The sequence below is a fragment of the Pinus tabuliformis genome, chromosome 8 (assembly GCF_031772625.1).
Source record: "Pinus tabuliformis cultivar Carrire ecotype Pingquan chromosome 8, CPIR1, whole genome shotgun sequence".
Taxonomy (NCBI): Eukaryota; Viridiplantae; Streptophyta; class Pinopsida; order Pinales; family Pinaceae; genus Pinus; species Pinus tabuliformis.
Window position 1 is genome coordinate 527809438 of NC_142294.1, and position 19988 is coordinate 527829425.

The window sequence follows — 19988 nt, forward strand, 5'->3', positions numbered from 1 at the left end:
AAGGGAAGAAAACCACTTAAAGCACCTTGAAAAGGTCCTACTGAAGTGTAGGAGATTTGGTATTTCTCTAAACCCAACCAAAAGTATTTTCGCTCTAACTTCTGGCAAACTGCTTGGTCATATTATTTCTGAAGAAGGAATTAAGATTGATCCTAATAGAGTTAGTGCAATTCAAAAATTAGATTTACCAAGGAGTAAGAAGGAGATTCAATCATTTCTTGGGAAAGTTAACTTTGTTAGAAGATTCATTCCTAATTTTGCTGAAGTTGTCAAGAACATAACAAAGATGTTAAAGAAAGGAGCAGATTTTAAATGCACAATTGAAGCAAAGAAATCATTTGAAGAGATCAAGAAGGTACTTACTCAAGCACCAGTACTCATCAGCCCGGATTTTACCAAGGAGTTCCTTATCTTCACATTCGCTTCTGAAGACACAATTGCTGGAGTTTTATTGCAAAAGGGAAGTCAAGGTACTGAACAACCCATTTCTTTCTTTAGCAAGACATTAGCCAATGCTGAATTGAAATATAATATCTTAGAGAAACAAGCCTATGCATTGGTGAAAGCAATTAAGGATTTCAGAATCTATGTTTTACACTCTCACATTGTTGCCTACGTCCCAAATGCTGTTATAAAAGATATTCTTACACAAGCTGATCTAGATGGAAAAAGGGGAAAGTGGATAGCAAAATTGCTGGAGTATGACATTGAGATCAAACCCACAAAGTTGGTAAAGGGTCAAGGCCTAGCCAAATTGTTGACTCAGTCAAATTTGGACTGTATTGATATTAATTTAAGCACAGAAATCTCAGAAATTTCTGAAAATGAAGAGGAATTGGTCCAAATAAATGAGAAATTCTTGATCTCAGAATGGTACAAGGATATAGCATTTGTTTTGCAGCATAATAGAGCTCCTGATAATCTTTCAAAATCCAAAGCTCGGTTTACCAAATTGAAATCTCTCAGATATTTTGTGTATGACCAAAATATGTTTTGGAAAGATGCAGGAGGAATATTATTAAACTGCCTCATTGAAGAAGAAGCTGATAAAGTAATTGATGAGTTTCATAAAGGGGATTGTGGAGGACATCACTATTGGAAAGCCACTGCAAACAAGGTCTTGAGAGCTGGCTATTTTTGGCCAACTATGTTTAGAGATATCTATAAAAAGATAGCCACATGCCATGAATGTCAAGTGTTTGAAGGAAAGAGAAAGCTTATGCCAATGCCCTTGGTTCCTATTTATGTTGAAGCACCTTTCCAGCAGTGGGGATTAGACTTTATAGGGGAAATCCATCCTCCTTCATCAGGACAACATCGCTGGATTCTCACAGCCACCGATTACTTTACAAAATGGATAGAAGCAATACCCACAAGGCAAACAAATGATTCAGTGATTATTTCTTTCTTAGAAAATAATATATTATCAAGATTTGGTTGCCCAATCAAGATCATTACAGACAATGCTCAAGCTTTCAAGTCCAAAAGGATGATTAATTTTTGTCATCAGTATCACATCTCCCTTGGACATTCCACTGCTTATTATCCACAGGGAAATGGTTTGGCTGAGTCATCAAACAAGAGCCTTGTGAGAATCATTAAGAAGCTGCTGCAAGAAAATAAAAAACCATGGCATTTGAAACTGAGATATGCTCTGTGTTGACCACTACAGGTCAACTACCCATGCAGTACACCCCCTTTTTCTTTGCAAGAAAGGGGCAGCACCTGATCAGCGTGTCCGTGCCATCCAGCAGTCATCAGCAGCTTGATCAATCTAATTGTAAACCCAGTCTGCATGTATTAATTGTAAATAATCTTAGCAGATATGAGTCGTGTATGTGAATTGCCTAGGTGGACCTAACTTTCTAGTGGTAATCTACGTCCCGGAAGGTTTTTCGTCTCACCGATCCATGGATCGGCAGAGTTTTCCTTCAAACCTGACCCCAAAGCCGGGATGGATTTTGTCATTGGAATTTTAGGAGAATCCTAGTGTGTTGATCTGCTAGATTATAGTTGTGTCGCAGAACTGGGTGATTTGTGAAGGTCTAAGATGTAAATTTGTAAAAGTCATCATGAAATGTGTCTTGAGGGTCGAAAAATGTTGTAAATCCCCTCATGAGTCCTAACTCCTAGGTCCTAGGTGATGTTTCCGAAGGCTTAGTTCGATGATCCATTTTAAAATGAATTAAGAAATTAAAAAATGAATAAAAATAATAAAATAAATAAAAATTAAAAAATGAAATAAATAAAAAATAATAAAAAATTAAAAAAATAAAGCAAAAACCCTAACTAATAAAATAATAATATTTTAAGTGAATAAATCGACGGATGAGATCAAGAGATGTCTTGATCCTCATCAACAGTCGAGATCATTTCTACATGGATCACTCGAACTAGCCGTTGGGATCATTTCCTTTAAATAGGGTGTTAGGGGTCATTTCAGACAATTGGATCTGTGAGTCTAAGACTGAAGAAGCTCTCTTGTAAATCTGTTTCTGGTTAATAAAAGAAGACTTTGGGGTCCATATCTTGCTGGTGTTACTCTCTTGAAATGCTGTGAGATTGTTTAATTTTCTGCATATTTTCTTTTCAGCCATTAATAATAGCTTTTTTGTAGAGTATTGTGGGCACAGGTATCTTGTTCACATACTAGGGTTTGGGTGCTGTTAGGGTTTCTGAAGTAATGGCAGGTATCTCCATTACTTCCTGAGATCTAGCAGCATTTTTGCCCTCTTTATTGACGGTTGTTTTGAGCTGTGCAGAAAACATCATTGAAGGAAATTTTGTGGGCGTTCGGGGAAGTTCTCAGCTGAACCAGCCAACTCCCACAAGCATTTTTTGATGAGCCCAGTTGGATTTGATCCTGGGTCTATCATTCGGTTTATTTATCTGATTTGCATGAGATATTTTCTGAAGTTTTTCACAGTGAAAACCTCAAATTTTTATTCTTAAAATATTTTCTGTGCTTACTGCTAAATCTGGCTGTTAAGGGGCCCAAGAATCTGTAAATTGATCAGCTGTTCTAGGGTTTCAAATTTTTCATTAGGGTTTTGAATTTGGTTTTATGTACATATTATTTTGGGAGATTTTATCATTTTAGATTGCAGGCCTTAGATAATTTCTTTTTGCAGGTTCCCTGTTTCGGCTCTCAAGGGTTTAAAATTTTTGCCATCATATCTGAGAAATCTTCGTGGGATTGCAAGATCATTATCCGTCGTCTGAGTCTGGAAACTGCAGGCTCTAAAAATATTATAATCTGCTGTCAACCGTCTGCTTATCTCCAAACAACTCACGGGTTTGCATGAGGAGATTTCTGGACGCGCATATTTTCTCATCACTGTCAGTCCCTTGGAAGCTGCACACTTCAGGTTGATTAAAAGATTCACGTAAATGCCTGGCATAACTTGTGAAAAAGTCAGATAAGAGGTGCAGTGGCAGCTTTCGACATGATCAATCATTTCGATCCGTCAACAAATCTGATCCAAAACCGAAATCGTTCAATGAAAGAATCGCTCAGATTGTTTGAGTATGTGTTCATCGTTTGTGCCTGAGCTTAGTCACGATCCCTTCCGTCATTCGCAAGCAAGCCGCACAGGTATAATATAAAATCGATTCATGCATTTTACCGCCGTCGACTGTGAAGATCCGCTGTCGCTAGCTTGTCCCGGTCGAGGGATTATCTTTCCACGTCACATTCTCATTTCACCAACGCCCTGTAAGAAGGAGATATCACCTGGTTACACATTTGAAATATCTGCGTGCGTGGTGAGGAACCGAAGCTGGAATCGAGTCTTTTCATGCCGCCGACAGGTCGAAATCTTTCCAGCTATCGGTCGAAGGTTTTAGTTCATCACCGCAGGAAGAATCAATTCATCGCCGCAGGTAATAGCAGATGTCACGCTGCTCAGGTAATAACATAAATCCCTTTCGAATTTTGCTGAGGTAGATCACGTGGTTTCAGTTTCGATTTATTTTGGATTTCTTTTAAATAGCGTAAGTCTGCCTGAGGCTATGAGGAGAGTTTCGAACTGGTTACTTCCTCCGCCGTCTTCGTAGCTGTCTGCGATTCATCTTTGGGCGTGATCAGGAGAGTAGGGTTGCGTTTTTTTCGGTTTTGATTTTTTTTTCTTTGGGTATGCGTAGTATCGTATTTCGTTCTAGACGTAAGCATATGTATATTTTATGTATAGTTTTGTTTTTATATTTTAATTGGTGTTTAGATTTTAACTATTGTTAGATTTTAATTTTTAGTTCTTTTTTTAATTGTTATAATAAATCGTTCTCCTTCTCTTTTTAGGATTTTTCTAATGTAAAAAAATTAATAAAAAAATAAAAAGATTTATTTTTTGGCTTAGTTAAGTTTTAGATTAATTTTTTTTTAATCTTAGGTTTTGTTTTTATATTTTTAGATTTTAATTTATTTTTACTTTAAGTTTGGTTTTATTTAGATTTTAAAATAGTTTTAAATTTTGTTATAAAAAATCAAAAAATGTTTTTGTTAGATTTTTTAATTTTAATTTAATTTTTAGTTTAGTTTGGTTTTAAAAATTTTCATAAAAAAAAAAAAAAAAGAAAGAAAGAGAAATTCGTTTTTCTTTTAAAAATTTGAAAAAATATAAAAATTTCGTGGAAAATTTATTTTTGCCAGATTCAGTTGTTTTCATGTTATATCTTTCATGCTGAATTTTCGAGTCGAGATGCGAAATCGATATCTGGTTAATGGTTTATGATTCGTGGTGGTTTAGAGCATTCATTTTTTTGGTTGCTGGATATCATTTTGGTCATTCTAAGAGCATTGTGATTTAGCTGATGATAGATGATTGCTGTTCATGGTTCATGTTTCTATATCATTTAACAAGTAATCGTTTTTACAACAATCTCTTAAGGCACTGGTCTGCTAAATTAATCAAATCCATCGAGTGCTTTTCATATCGTGTCTCGTGTCTCCCAACCAACTGGTCGACAGTTGGTCTCATCATCTCACAGGGACTACCCCCCTTAGCCGCGGGAGACAGGCTTAAACGGAGGGATCGGGGATCAGAGTGACAGCCCCCGGTCTGAGCGTTGTCGTGTCAATCTGCGCGACAACATTTTTTGGCGCCGTTGCCGGGGATAGAGTTTTTCTGTCCTTGGTGTTTCATCATCTTTTCATCATTCATCGTTCATCTGTCTATCATTCGTTTGAGCTGGCAACGACAACATTTTTGACGCTGTTGCCGGGGAAATTGTTTTCTCGGTGTTCCAACGACAATCATTTTTCTCATTTCTTATCTCTTCATCTGGCCTGGCAACGCCAACATTTTTTGGCGCCGTTGCCGGGGAATACTTTATTCTCGGTGTTTCAAACGACATTCATCTTCTCATCTCTCATCTCTCAGTTGAGCTGGCAGATTCAATATTTTTGGCATCTTTTCATCCCATATCAGCAGCATCTCTTGGGTTTGTTTCTTGTTTGGGTGGCGACTCCATTTTCTCATTTTTCCCAGACAAGAAGCCTCCTGCATATCTGTTTGTTGATTACTTCTTGGATCTTAGAATCAGATTTATTGTTCAAGTGGCGACTCCACTTCTTTCATCTCTTGATTTTCTTGAGCAGAGATCTAGTTCTATCATTCATCTAATCCCTTATCATTCATCATGGATTATTCATTTAAGCCATGTCGTTTTACTGAACGTCTCCATGATTTTCCGGAAGATGCCATTCCTAAGTTACCTATGTTCTCGGGTGGTGATCCAATCGCTGTTAGAAGGCATCTAGTCTTGTTTACTCGCATCATGATCATATACTGTAGATCCCCTCAGTTTAATCATGAAGATATCAAAATGCGCCTATTTGTCCTTTCTTTAGAAGATGATGCTTTGAATTGGTTTAACAATTTTCCAAAGGAATCTTTCACTTCTTTAGAAGACATTGTCGATGCTTTTAAAAATAGATATGGTTATCCAAACAGCTTGCCTTCTGCCTCTAAAATTGTGCAACAGAATGAAAGTAATTTGATAAGCGGTCCAGCTGAAAGATCCCAAGACGATTCATCATGTCAGAATGTGTCATCCACCGGAAATATTGCAGATCAAGTTCATGATAGTGAAAAATCAGGGACAAATGACAATGAAAGGGAAGAGCAAAAGCAAATTTTACGAGATCTAATGATGCTGGTGAGAAATATGGAAATCAATCAAACTAATTATGTCAATGATGTGAAAACTTTATGCACCCACCTGGAAAAACGTAATAGGGAGATTGAGGTCACGCAAAATCAGCATGCTAAGGAAATTGAGGCCATAAAAACTAAGTATGAAACAGAAATTGGAAACATGCATAGCAAGATGTCAGTCTTAGAGGAAAATATGGTGACCATGAAAGCTGATCATGATAGGGAAATGGACTCTATGCAAAACAATTTATTAACTATGGATGAGGAAATGACTATCATGACGTTCAATCATAACAATCAGTTGGCTGACATGCAAGCGAATCATGAAGAAGAAATAAATTTCATGCAACATTGCTTGATGAACATAAAGGAAGAAAACGATAAAGTAATAAAAGATATGCAAGAACACCAAGCCAGACAAATCAATGCTATAAAGGTTGAACACTCTAGTCAGATGGATGCCATTAGAATACAGGTTCAAAGGTTTCAGCAATTGGAAGATGAAAGAAACCAGGTGACATCAACAGATCAGGAGCCTTCTCATTTGTCACAACAAGTTCCATCTTATTATGAGGAGGTCATTGGTTCAATTGAAAGATGGTTAATTGAAGGTGATCCGGATAGACTTAAGAATGATAAAGATCAGATGCGGGCCAAAGAAAGACATATCACGCATACTTCATCTGATAGCTTTGAAACAGAAAGTTCCAGGTCATCAGTAATTCAACCTACCAGAAAGAAAAAGCGTAAGAGAAAGAAAATAAGAAGAAGATTTGACGCATCAGACGACTGTGAGCAGCTTGATTTTCGGATAGGAAAAAGTCCTACCATATGCAAAATTGGACATGGCACATCCGACAAGCAGCGGACAGATTTGCCTGAAAGCAGGCAAATGCTCAGTATGCACTATATTGAACACATCTGATGCCGTAGGGCATCCTTTGTATCGTATTTCTAACCCTACTCCTTGTTTTTTCCGCATTTTCGTTTCTGCTTTAGATAGTTAATAAATGAAGAGCTTTTATCTTTATTGTGTTTAATGTATATGCTGATTTTTGGATGGACGCTACTTATTTTTGTGTTGTATGGATGCAGATTCTGGATTCTCACATTCCTACAAGCAGCAACGTGTCCCCAAGTAGAGCCAGATGTTGACCACTACAGGTCAACTACCCATGCAGTACACCCCCTTTTTCTTTGCAAGAAAGGGGCATCACCTGATCAGCGTGTCCATGCCATCCAGCAGTCATCAGCAGCTTGATCAATCTAATTGTAAACCCAGTCTGCATGTATTAATTGTAAATAATCTTAGCAAATATGAGTCGTGTATGTGAATTGCCTAGGTGGACCTAACTTTCTAGTGGTAATCTACGTCCCGGAAGGTTTTTCGTCTCACCGATCCATGGATCGGCAGAGTTTTCCTTCAAACCTGACCCCAAAGCCGGGATGGATTTTGTCATTGGAATTTTAGGAGAATCCTAGTGTGTTGATCTGCTAGATTATAGTTGTGTCGCAGAACTGGGTGAGTTGTGAAGGTCTATGTTAAAGGAGTTTTCTCCCTTAAGATGTAATTTGTAAAAGTCATCATGAAATGTGTCTTGAGGGTCGAAAAATGTTGTAAATCCCCTCATGAGTCCTAAGTCCTAGGTCCTAGGTGATGTTTCCGAAGGCTTAGTTCGATGATCCATTTTAAAATGAATTAAGAAATTAAAAAATGAATTAAAATAATAAAATAAATAAAAAATAATAAAAAATTAAAAAAATAAAGCAAAAACCCTAACTAATAAAATAATAATATTTTAAGTGAATAAATCGACGGATGAGATCAAGAGATGTCTTGATCCTCATCAACGGTCGAGATCATTTCTACATGGATCACTCGAACTAGCCATTGGGATCATTTCCTTTAAATAGGGTGTTAGGGGTCATTTCAGACAATTGGATCTGTGAGTCTAAGACTGAAGAAGCTCTCTTGTAAATCTGTTTCTGGTTAATAAAAGAAGACTTTGGGGTCCATATCTCGCTGGTGTTACTCTCTTGAAATGCTGTGAGATTGTTTAATTTTCTGCATATTTTCTTTTCAGCCATTAATAATAGCTTTTTTGTAGAGTATTGTGGGCACAGGTATCTTGTTCACATACTAGGGTTTGGGTGCTTTTAGGGTTTCTGAAGTAATGGCAGGTATCTCCATTTACTTCCTGAGATCTAGCAGCATTTTTGCCCTCTTTATTGACGGTTGTTTTGAACTGTGCAGAAAACATCATTGAAGGAAATTTTGTGGGCGTTCGGGGAAGTTCTCGGCTGAACCAGCCAACTCCCACAAGCATTTTTTGCTGAGCCCAGTTGGATTTGATCCTGGGTCTATCATTCGGTTTATTTATCTGATTTGCATGAGATATTTTCTAAAGTTTTTCACAGTGAAAACCTCAAATTTTTATTCTTAAAATATTTTCTGTGCTTACTGCTAAATCTGGCTGTTAAGGGGCCCAAGAATCTGTAAATTGATCAGCTGTTCTAGGGTTTCAAATTTTTCATTAGGGTTTTGACTTTGGTTTTATGTACATATTATTTTGGGAGATTTTATCATTTTAGATTGCAGGCCTTAGATAATTTCTTTTTGCAGGTTCCCTGTTTCGGCGCTCAAGGGTTTAAAATTTTTGCCATCGTATCTGAGAAATCTTCGTGGGATTGCAAGATCATTATTCGTCGTCTGAGTCTGGAAACTGCAGGCTCTAAAAATATTATAATCTGCTATCAGCCGTCTGCTTATCTCCAAACAGCTCACGGGTTTGCATGAGGAGATTTCTGGACGCGCATTTTACTCATCACTGTCAGTCCCTTGGAAGCTGCACGCTTCAGGTTGATTAAAAGATTCACGTGAAAGTGGTTGCTGCAAGCAAATGCCTGGCATAACTTGTGAAAAAGTCAGATAAGAGGTGCAGTGGCAGCTTTCGACATAATCAATCATTTTGATCCGTCAACAAATCTGATCCAAAACCGAAATCGTTCAATGAAAGAATCGCTCAGATTGTTTGAGAATGTGTTCATCGTTTGTGCCTGAGCTTAGTCACGATCCCTTTCGTCATTCGCAAGCAAGCCGCACAAGTATAATATAAAATTGATTTATGCATTTTACCGCCGTCGACTGTGAAGATCCGCTGTCGAGGGATTATCTTTCCACGTCACATTCTCATTTCACCAGCGCCCTATAAGAAGGAGATATCACCTGGTTACACATTTGAAATATCTGCGTGCGTGGTGAGGAACCGAAGCTGGAATCGAGTCTTTTCATGCCGCCGACAGGTCGAAATCTTTCCAGCTATCGGTCGAAGGTTTTAGTTCATCACCGCAGGAAGAATCAATTCATCGCCGCAGGTAATAGCAGATGTCACGCTGCTCAGGTAATAACATAAATCCCTTTCGAATTTTGCTGAGGTAGATCACGTGGTTTCAGTTTCGATTTATTTTGGATTTCTTTTAAATAGCGTAAGTCTGCTTGAGGCTATGAGGAGAGTTTCGAACTGGTTACTTCCTCCGCCGTCTTCGTAGCTGTCTGCGATTCATCTTTGGGCGTGATCAGGAGAGTAGGGTTGCGTTTTTTTCGGTTTTGATTTTTTCTTTGGGTATGCGTAGTATTGTATTTCGTTCTAGACGTAAGCATATGTATATTTTATGTATAGTTTTGTTTTTATATTTTAATTGGTGTTTAGATTTTAACTATTGTTAGATTTTAATTTTTAGTTCTTTTTTTAATTGTTATAATAAATCATTCTCCTTTTCTTTTTAGGATTTTTCTAATGTAAAAAAATTAATAAAAAATAAAAAGATTTATTTTTTGGCTTAGTTAAGTTTTAGATTAATTTTTTTTAATCTTAGGTTTTGTTTTTATATTTTTAGATTTTAATTTATTTTTACTTTAAGTTTGGTTTTATTTAGATTTTAAAATAGTTTTAAATTTTGTTATAAAAAAATCAAAAAATGTTTTTGTTAGATTTTTTAATTTTAATTTAATTTTTAGTTTAGTTTGGTTTTAAAAATTTTCATAAAAAAAAAAAAAAAAAAAGAAAAAGAAATTCGTTTTTCTTTTAAAAATTTGAAAAAATAAAAAAATTTCGTGGAAAATTTATTTTTGCCAGATTCAGTTGTTTCATGTTATATCTTTCATGCTGAATTTTCGAGTCGAGATGCGAAATCGATATCTGGTTAATGGTTTATGATTCGTGGTGGTTTAGAGCATTCATTTTTTTGGTTGCTGGATATCGTTTTGGTCATTCTAAGAGCATTGTGATTTAGCTGATGATAGATGATTGCTGTTCATGGTTCATGTTTCTATATCATTTAACAAGTAATCGTTTTTACAACAATCTCTTAAGGCACTGGTCTGCTAAATTAATCAAATCCATCGAGTGCTTTTCATATCGTGTCTCGTGTCTCTCAACCAACTGGTCGACAGTTGGTCTCATCATCTCACAGGGACTACCCCCCTTAGCCGCGGGAGACAGGCTTAAACGGAGGGATCGGGGATCAGAGTGACAGCCCCCGGTCTGAGCGTTGTCGTGTCAATCTGCGCGACAACACTCTGTGGGCTGACCGGATTTGCACAAAGAGGTCCATTGGAACATCACCATATGAGCTAGTATATGGGGCAGAGGCTATATTTCCAACATCCCTTGGAGTACCAGTAATGAAGTTGATTCAAGGACTAGAAGAAGAACCAAATGCCATACAACGAAGGATTAATCAGCTAATAGCTTTGCAAGAGAAAAGAAATGAGGTGTTTGACAGTCATCAACAAAACCAGAACAGGATCAAGAGAGCATTTGACAAAAAGATCAAAGAAGTTACATTCCAGATCCATGATAAAGTCTTGAAATGGGAAGCTAGAATTGAAGAGAAAGGTAAACATGGTAAATTTGAAAATTTGTGGAAAGGGCCATATCAAATTTCTGCTTTCCATGGGAATAACACCTACATTCTACAAGAGATTGATGGAACACCGTATGCTGGAGGACCTGTTAATGGCAGGTTCCTAAAGCATTACAATTGATTAAATCTCTGCCAAGTTTCTCACAACATTGTACATAACCATTTTATTAGTCTTTCTTTGTTGCAAATAAATGACAAGCTGAACAGGAAGCTCAAGCCCGAGGTGAAGGCTCACAAAGCTAGAAAAGGATGATTGTCAACTCCATCTATGTTTTCATAGATTGGACAAAGCACTAGACATACGAGTTCTTAGTGTACTATAGGAGCACACTATCCCAAGTGGAGCCACTGTTATCACTTAGAACTAAAATTGATATATGTAACTTTTCATCCTAGCCCGATGATAAAGGTCAGTGCTAGTTTATTTTTGTTTTAATTTTCTTCCTTTAGAATCTGAAGTTTTGAAGAGTTTTTGAGTCAAGTTGTTCTCAGCTCCCATTGGTTCTCCTCCATCTACCATTGTTTTATAGCCACCTGTTATCTTATATCAGCCACCGTGTCTTTTTGTAGTTTCGCAGCGCAATCATGATTAGGTAGTTTCGCAGCGCATCATTCAAATTTAAAACTGACCGCGCTGCGAAATCATGGATTCGTACCTTTCGCAGCGAATCTTTCCCGAAATGTCAAGTCCGTTAGGTGAGTCATAGGCCGTGTCTTCTCATGTCAGCTCATGTACCTCTCTTACCACATTTTACCACTCATTGCCACTATCACCACCACTAGATCTGTTGATACGCACAAATTATCATTCCCAAGAAAGACAACCGTGCATAAATCTTGATGATGGCCGTAAGTCTTGCATGAATGACAAATCTGCAAGGTTACATCTTGAAAGATTTTTAACGAAAAAATTTAAATTTCAAGCGAGGCTGATAATCAAGCGAGGCTGAATTCAAATAGAAGCTAAAACACAATTCCAACCGGAGCTGGTAGTTATTGTTTGCGAGGATTTGGAAGAATCAATGGAGAAAAAGGAGCACAGATCCAGCAAACCTCTAAGGACTGAGCCTGAAGGCCTGGATATAACGCTGAGAAATGAAGAAGTGAAGAAAGCATTTAAAAAGGCCGGGTGCTGGAAGTTTTGCAAAAAGTTACAAGGAGGACACGCACAGGTAACTAAAGAATTTGCACTTAACTTCACAGGCTTGAATTCAAAAGTAGCCATGTTAGAATTGCAGGTTTCGCCAGAAGTGATATCTACTGTGACAGATATCCCACGAGGACAAGAGGAATGGTTTAAAAACTTCAAATTTGACATGAATCCTTGTAAGGAGTTTTTGAAGGATGAATTTGTAAATGAAGATTTAAGTAAGGCAGTGCCCAAGAATTATGTCAAAGAATATTATGTTCACTTACTCACCTGCATACAGAAATATCTGACTTGCGAAGGAAGGTATAACAAGGTTTACTCTTACCATTTTAAACTCCTTTTGCATTTCACCGGGAAGGTCTCCATAGACTTACCTTTTTATCTGTTCCGTAGTTTGAGTAAGATGTGTGATAAGGTACAGCTGAGGAAAGAGGATTGTGAAACCTCTTTGTTTCATCATGGTTTGATCAAACTACTGGTTTTAGATGGGCTCCAAAAGGTAGACAGAGATTGGAATTCATTTATTTTTATGGCTGGCTTCAAAAGCCAGACTGGCCTCACTCCTCAACCTGCTAGAGATTCTACAATAGCTGAACTCCAAACAGAAGTAAGAGCTAAAAGAGTTCCAAAGTCACAAGTAAGAAAACAAGTGAAGCCACTCGTCATCCAAGATCAACCTCAGAATCAACTAAGGAAAAAGCTCATGGTAAAAAGACTGTACCTGAAACAAGCACATCTGAAGTAGTCTCAAGGATAAGAACAAGAAGCCAGATGAATAAGGAAAAAGGTAAAGCAATAGCAGTCGAAGAAAGTCCAGTGTCCAAGGCAAGTTTAAATGACTTATTACAGGCTATTGAATTTGAGCAGTCTCTACCAGTTCAAATCGAGTTAATACAGTCAGAACAAGAAAGCACCAAGAAATCCAAGGCCTCAAAAAGGCTTAAATTTGATGAGCCAACTGAAGAGTTCGTTTTTAAACCTAGAAGACCTATGACAAGGAGATTCCAGCAAGTACAGGAAGTACTGCCAAGAACAGAGGAAACAGGGGAAGAGACACAGAAAAACGCAGGCAAAACAGTCATCACATCTCAAGAAGATAATATAGCAGCTATAAAGAGCCAATTAGAATCAGCCAAGCATGAGATCGCCAAATTGAAGAAAGTTGCTAGAAGACATGCAATCATACACGCAAAGTATTATAAAGCTCTATGGAAAGGGAATGAAACTGTAGAAGCCCAGTTGAATTCAGTGGTTGATGGCCATTCACAATTTCACACCTGGAACCAGCGATCAAAGAAGCCAAGTACATCAGAAGGATCAATATGCAACTGAGAGTTGGGAATAAGGCTATGAAGAAACAAATTGAAGATCTGAAGGCACAGCTAAGCCAGCTTAAAGGACCTGCTAAATGAGTTTTCATTTCAAGTAAGATTTTGTTTCAAAAATTTTGACAAGTTTGCTTGATCTTATCTTTCTGAAGAAATATAAATTCCTATTCGACCTGTGGAAAGTCTAAAGAAGTTTTTGGAAATCAAGCACTTGGCTAATAAAGGTCTCAAGTTAAAAACAAGCTGTTTTAAATAACTCAGCAGTTTCGTAGCGCGCTACGAAACTGCTGAAAGTGATGATTTCAACGTAAATCAAGCAGTTTTGAATTATAAGCGGGAATTTTGAAAGGGAAACGTCTAAAAGGCATACAAGGCATCATCTGAAGCTATCAACAGTCAACCAGGTCAAAACAGGTGGAGAAAATATATATTCAAATCCAACTTTAAATTTTTGCCGTAAAGTGAGCATATTACCACAGTTCAGGATATATCAAACAGTTTACAAGAAACTTTTGCCTGCACACATGTACATGGGAAAAAGCTTACAACGCATCAAGGACGTGGCAGCCTGCTCTATTTTGGGTAATTAAAGGATAAAGGACATGCTTATTTGCATTCGAATATTTTGGGGAAAACTAAAGACCAGTAAACAGGGGTAGTTTCCTATCTTTCAGGGCATTGGAAAACATGTGTCATTGAAGACAACTATGGAGCCTTGAAGACCATCACAACTAAACTAGAAGGGAACCAGATGTCAAAGAACGAGGAATCATCTTAATTAAAGCCATCATGCATGTAATATGGAGTTAGAGTCATAGTTGATTTAGATCTCTAAAAAACTCCAGTCAACACTTTGTTGTATTTATTAGTTAGTTAAAGGGTTAATAGGTGTCATTAGAAGTAGTTTTCGAATTCCCCTCATGCTGGAGGAGGAATCTCGATCAGTTAGAATAAGAGCTCTATATATAGCTGAAACAAAAATGTAATCAGGGTTGGAAAACTTTATAACAAAGCTTGTATTTGGCTTATGTAAGACTCATTTTCAGTAATATAATTCTGACTTTACTTCTCAGGATTCATGAAGGATTTCTTATGTTCAGAATGTGTGATGTTGTCCTTTTCTTAATTTTTACAGTGGTATAGATGTATAATCACTCAGAATTCACTGAATGTGCTATGATTTCCTGTATGCATTTATAAACTGTGTGGTCCCATATGAGTTGATGTTCTGAATGTCTAAATGTTGAATGCCCTGACTTCCATGTAAGGTTAAATTCACTGTTATATTGAGGTGTTGTTGACTCCATAAGCCCAATGGATAGTTGTTTAATGTGTTTCCAGCATTCATATTTTTCACAGTTGTTCTATAAGAGTTAGCCATCTTATCTTTTATCAAAATCATTAATCCATCAAGAGAGAGCCCTCTCAGGTTGAGGAGGCTAGGCCTCAGCCTAAAGTAGGTTTGAAATAGTTACTTAGAGTCAACCTGACCAGCAGCCTATCAGGGTCTGATTTTGAGATAACATGACTGACAGAAGATTAGTGAGAAATACCTCACACTATCGCTGGCGATCCTGGCTGATCCAACCATAGAATGGCTTGTCCCTTGCTACCTCTACGCTGGCTCTGTGCAATCACTGCATAGGCCCAACGTCACAACTTCTAGGGACAACATCACCCCTTTTGGTGATCGATTTGCCTCTGAGATTTCGATTTTGTCTTCCCAGTCTCACACCCCAGCGTCCGGCTTTCAAAATTGATGTCTCCAGCAAAAATACAAATCTCCTCAAGAATCTGCATTGCCTTTGTGTCAACCTATGTTGCCCACGATATCCTCTTCGCTGCCTCTCCCAGATTTCTCTCTGTCTCCTCTAATGAGTATTCCTAGATCAGGGAAAATCTCCAACTGCAACTATCCCTGCTCCTCACTGCAAGAAATCTTTTCGAATCTCATTGGCAACTGTTGGGTCACGCTCTTCAGAAATTCGATCTCTGATCTCTCACTCGATATGTGTGGGAATTTCTAAACTGAAATTTTATCACTGCAACAACTGATTTATTTCACCTACTTATTATTCTCAACAAGATATTTACGAAATTTCTTCAACAAATATTAAAATAAATTCTACAGTAGTTATCACACAATTACCCAGAGAAAAAATACATGCACAAGAATCAATCACATCGACACAGTTATTTTTGGACAATTGTTCCCGGAAAAACCCAGTGCGGGAAAACCGGTGCAACAGATGAGGGCTTTATTAATCTTCCACAACAATTTCTTTTACAAGGAATGATTTTACAAAGAAACTGAAAGAAAACACCTGAGACTTTCCCTCTGAGACCATCAGACACTTTGGAGACCCTGCTCCCACTTCTGCGTCATCCCTGCGTCACTCTGATTGACCCAATGTGGCTTTGAGTGGCTCTGAGTCAACTTGCGTAGGCTCTGTGTCTCTCCTCTGGACTACATCTCTCTTTCTACATTGTCTTCCATTGCCCCTACGTCACCTCCTCCTTAATCACTACCAGCTGTTGAAGCCCTCCTCTTCCTCCACCCTGCAATTCCCTCTGAAATCGATCTCCTCTTCCTTGAGAATCGAATTTCCTTGAGATACTGAGTATCTGCCAGTGTATCTCCAAATGACCCTCAAGTCTTCTCTTATACTTTTCTTGTTGATGAATCAACGACCGAGATTAAGTCCCTAATCAACGGCTAAGATTAAAACAGACTTGATCCTTGTCTCTTAGAAGCTTCTCATCCTTATCTTTATTAATACCCATTAATATTTTTATTTTCCTAAGTTTAGACTTAGGAACCCATTAAAAATATTAATTATTTTAATAACTCCTCATTTGGATGGAATTTCTCAAAACAATTTCTAGGTCTTGGAGATCTCATGTGCCTTAGTCTCTCCTCCAAATTTCAAGGCTAGAGAACATCCGATGCTACCAAAAGATCAACACTCCATCTTAGCAAGGAATGTGCTCTAGCAATGTTTCACCATAGAAACATCACACTGATCTTCCGCATCGATACATGTGCTGATGCTTGGCTTGCTGCCTCACATCCCCTGCACTATTGCTTCCTGTACTGTTGCCCATGACACTACCACTACGTCTGCTGCTCCTGTACTGCAACTCCCTCTCAACCTGCTGCCCATAACACAGCCGGTGCTAACTGCTACACTGCAACTACTTATCCATTATTGAAATGGATTCTTTACCATCCCCATCTTCTCCCTGAAATCAACAAACTTTGTTCTTCCTAGAGCCTTGGTGAGGATGTCTGCCATCTGTTCTCTTGTAGGAGTGTACCTCAACTTTACTACCCCTCGTTGGACACAGTCTTTGACAAAGTGACACCTGATATCAATGTGTTTCGACCGATCATGAAATACTGGATTCTTAGAGAGCTTGATTCAACTCTGATTATCACACATGATCCTAGTCGCTTCCGTCCTTCTCCTGAAGAGATTCACAAGCAATTTCCTAAGCCATATGGCTTCGCATGAAGCTGTGCTAGCTGCCATATATTCTGCTTCAGTTGAGCTCAAAGCCACAAATTTTTGTTTCCTACTGCACTAGGAGGTCATTCCTGATCCAATGTTGAAACATGACCTAGTTGTACTTTTCTGATCTACTGAACTTCCAGCCCAATCTGCGTCAGTGAACCCAATCAACCTGATGTCATTGCCTCTGGTGTACAATAGTCCATGCTCGACTATTCCTTGTATATACCTGAGAACATGTTTCGTTGCTACCCAGTGCGCCCTCTTAGGTTCTACGATGAACTGACTGAAGGTGTTGACAAGCGTAACAAATGTCTGGCTTGGTATTGACGAAATACATCAAGGACCCTATAAGCCGCCTGTACAAGGTGGGATCAACATCTTTATCTTCTAATGCATCAATCTTCTTCTCGTTGGTGATCATTGGAGTAGCCATAGGTCTACAGTCCCGCGTCCTGAATCTCTTCAAGAGTTATGTAGCATATCTCCCTTGTCCTAGGAAGATCTCACCCTTCTGCTGCCAAACTTCCAACCCCAGAACATAATGCATCTGTCCCAAATCCTTCATGTCGAATTATGTGGCTAGGTTCTTCTTGCAGTCTATGGTGAGCCTGGATGACCTTGTCAAGAAGAGATCATCCACATATAACACTAGGATTAGAGGCTCATTCTCTAGAACCAGATAGTAGAGATTAGGGTCTGCGTTACTCTTGACGAACCCCATCTTCTGCAAGTAGCCATCAATTTGACCATACCATGCCCTAGGTGCTTGTTTCAGCCCATACAAGGCTTTCTTTAACCTGCATACATGAGATTTCTTCTCATGTGTCTCAAAACCTTCTGGTTGTTCGATGTATACTTCCTCTTCTATTACCTTGTTCAAGAATGCCATCTTGACATCCATATGATGAATCTCCCACCCCATCTGTGCTGCAAGAGATATCACAGTCCTAATAGAAGTATACCTGGCTACTGGGGTGAAGGTTTCTTCGTAGTATATCCCTTCCTTTTGAGCATACCCCTTACCCACGAACCTGGCTTTATATTTCTCCACACTATCGTTTGCGGCATATTTGACCTTGTAGATCTATCTTGAACCTACCACTGATCTGTCCTGAGGCCTAGGTACCACTTCCTAGACATCATTGACCATTATAGAGTTGTATTCCTCCACCATAGCATCCACCCATACTTGATGCTGAACGACCTCCTGAAAACTAGAAGGTTCCCCAACCTAAGCTACTAAGGCCTGGTATCTCTATCGTTGTCTTCGCTCCCTTTTACTATTCTTGGGTGCACCAATGAAGTCTTCTACATCCCGTAGAATCTGTCGGAGTTCTCGACTCGTTCTTCCACTGGTAGTAGGCACATCTATCAACTCCTCTTCTTCCTGAGATTCCTCCTGTTCTGAAGCCTTGTCTTCAGGAGGATTTTTGGTACTAGTTTCCGCTGGTTGAAGTGGTCTGACCAACGGCTTGTCTTTCGACTGCTCCTCGGAAGGCATTTCTCGGGATTTTCTAAAAGCTCTATCCTCCATGAACTTTACATCCCCCTGAACTACTACCTTCCTACTCCCTGGAAGATAGACTCTATATGCCTTAGCATTCTCACTATATCCCACAAAATATGTTTTCTTAGCAGTTTGATCTAATTTCTTTCTCTTCTCTTCGGGTATACAACAATATGCTAAACTCCCAAACATCCTGAAATGACTGACTTCAGGTGTCTTCCCAGTGAAGACCTTCTTTGGAGTGATTTTGCCCAATGCCCTGTGAGGAGTCTTGTTCTGGAGATAAACTGTCGTGTTGCATGCTTCTGCCCACAAGAATTTAGGCATATCCTGATCATACAACCTTGCCCTAGCTGCTTCCATAATAGCCCTGTTTTTCCCTTTTTCTACTCCATTTTGCTTCGGATTGTATGGAGTTGTCCACTCTCTTCTGATGCCTTCCTTAGCGCAAAAATCGACGAAGTCCTTGTCAACATACTCTCCACCATTGTCTGAGCGCAACACTTTTATCTTCTTTTCTGTCAGATTCTCCACTCGAGCCTTGAACTCTTTGAATCGACTGAAAACCTCATCCTTGGTTTTCAGAAAGTAGATCCAAGTCTTCTTGGAATGGTCATCAATGAAGGTGACGAAGTATTCGGCACCACTAAGAGCTTTTGTCGACATCGGTCTGCAGATGTCTGAGTGTATCAATACTTGCCCAGAGTGTACCCTCTGCATATGTCATCCCGTTCAGTACTTAGTTCTGGAACTCCTGATACTGTTTTCCTGAGAATTCTCAGAGCCCCATGGTGTAAGTGTCCCATCCTCTTGTACCATAGTTCATTCAAGTCTTTGTCTCCATTACTGCCTACCAGTGCCATTGGTGATTCTAGTTGTAGCCTGTACAACCTGTTACTTCTTATTCCAATATGAGCCTTCTTTTCCAACTTGGGTGTTTGACATATGCTTTCTCCTTAATGAAGAAAACGTCATAGCCCTTGTTTTGAAGTTGAGATATGGAAAGTAAGTTCATCCCCAATCTCGACACATGCAGCACATTGGTTGCCCGAAGTCTCTCTCCTGCTTCGGTTTGAAAAACTATGGTACCTCTTCCTATTGGAGTACACTTTGCCTTATTCCCCATGGTGATCTGAAAATTCATCCTTTCTTCCTGATAATCTGAAAAACATTCGCGGATTCTTATCATATGCTAGGAAGCTCCACTGTCTATGTACCAAACCTCCGAGGAGGCAGAGCTTGCAAGGCAAGCGGCTTCTTCTTCCAATCTGGAAGCTAACATCGAGTATTCATCCCTTGTGCATCCTTCTGGAAATTTGCGTGAGTCCCCTTGAGTGGATGCCTCTGCACCATGCTCTTGACCCATAATCGAATTTCCTTTCCTGTTGTCGGATCTCTGCTTTGATA

General features: G+C 38.8%; 1 protein-coding gene across 3 annotated transcripts in view; it reads right to left on the bottom strand.

Annotated features, from left to right (window-relative positions):
* The window catches only part of LOC149236479 (uncharacterized), a 424387-nt gene that overhangs the window by 60904 nt on the left and 343495 nt on the right, over positions 1-19988 (bottom strand). The window lies entirely within an intron of this gene.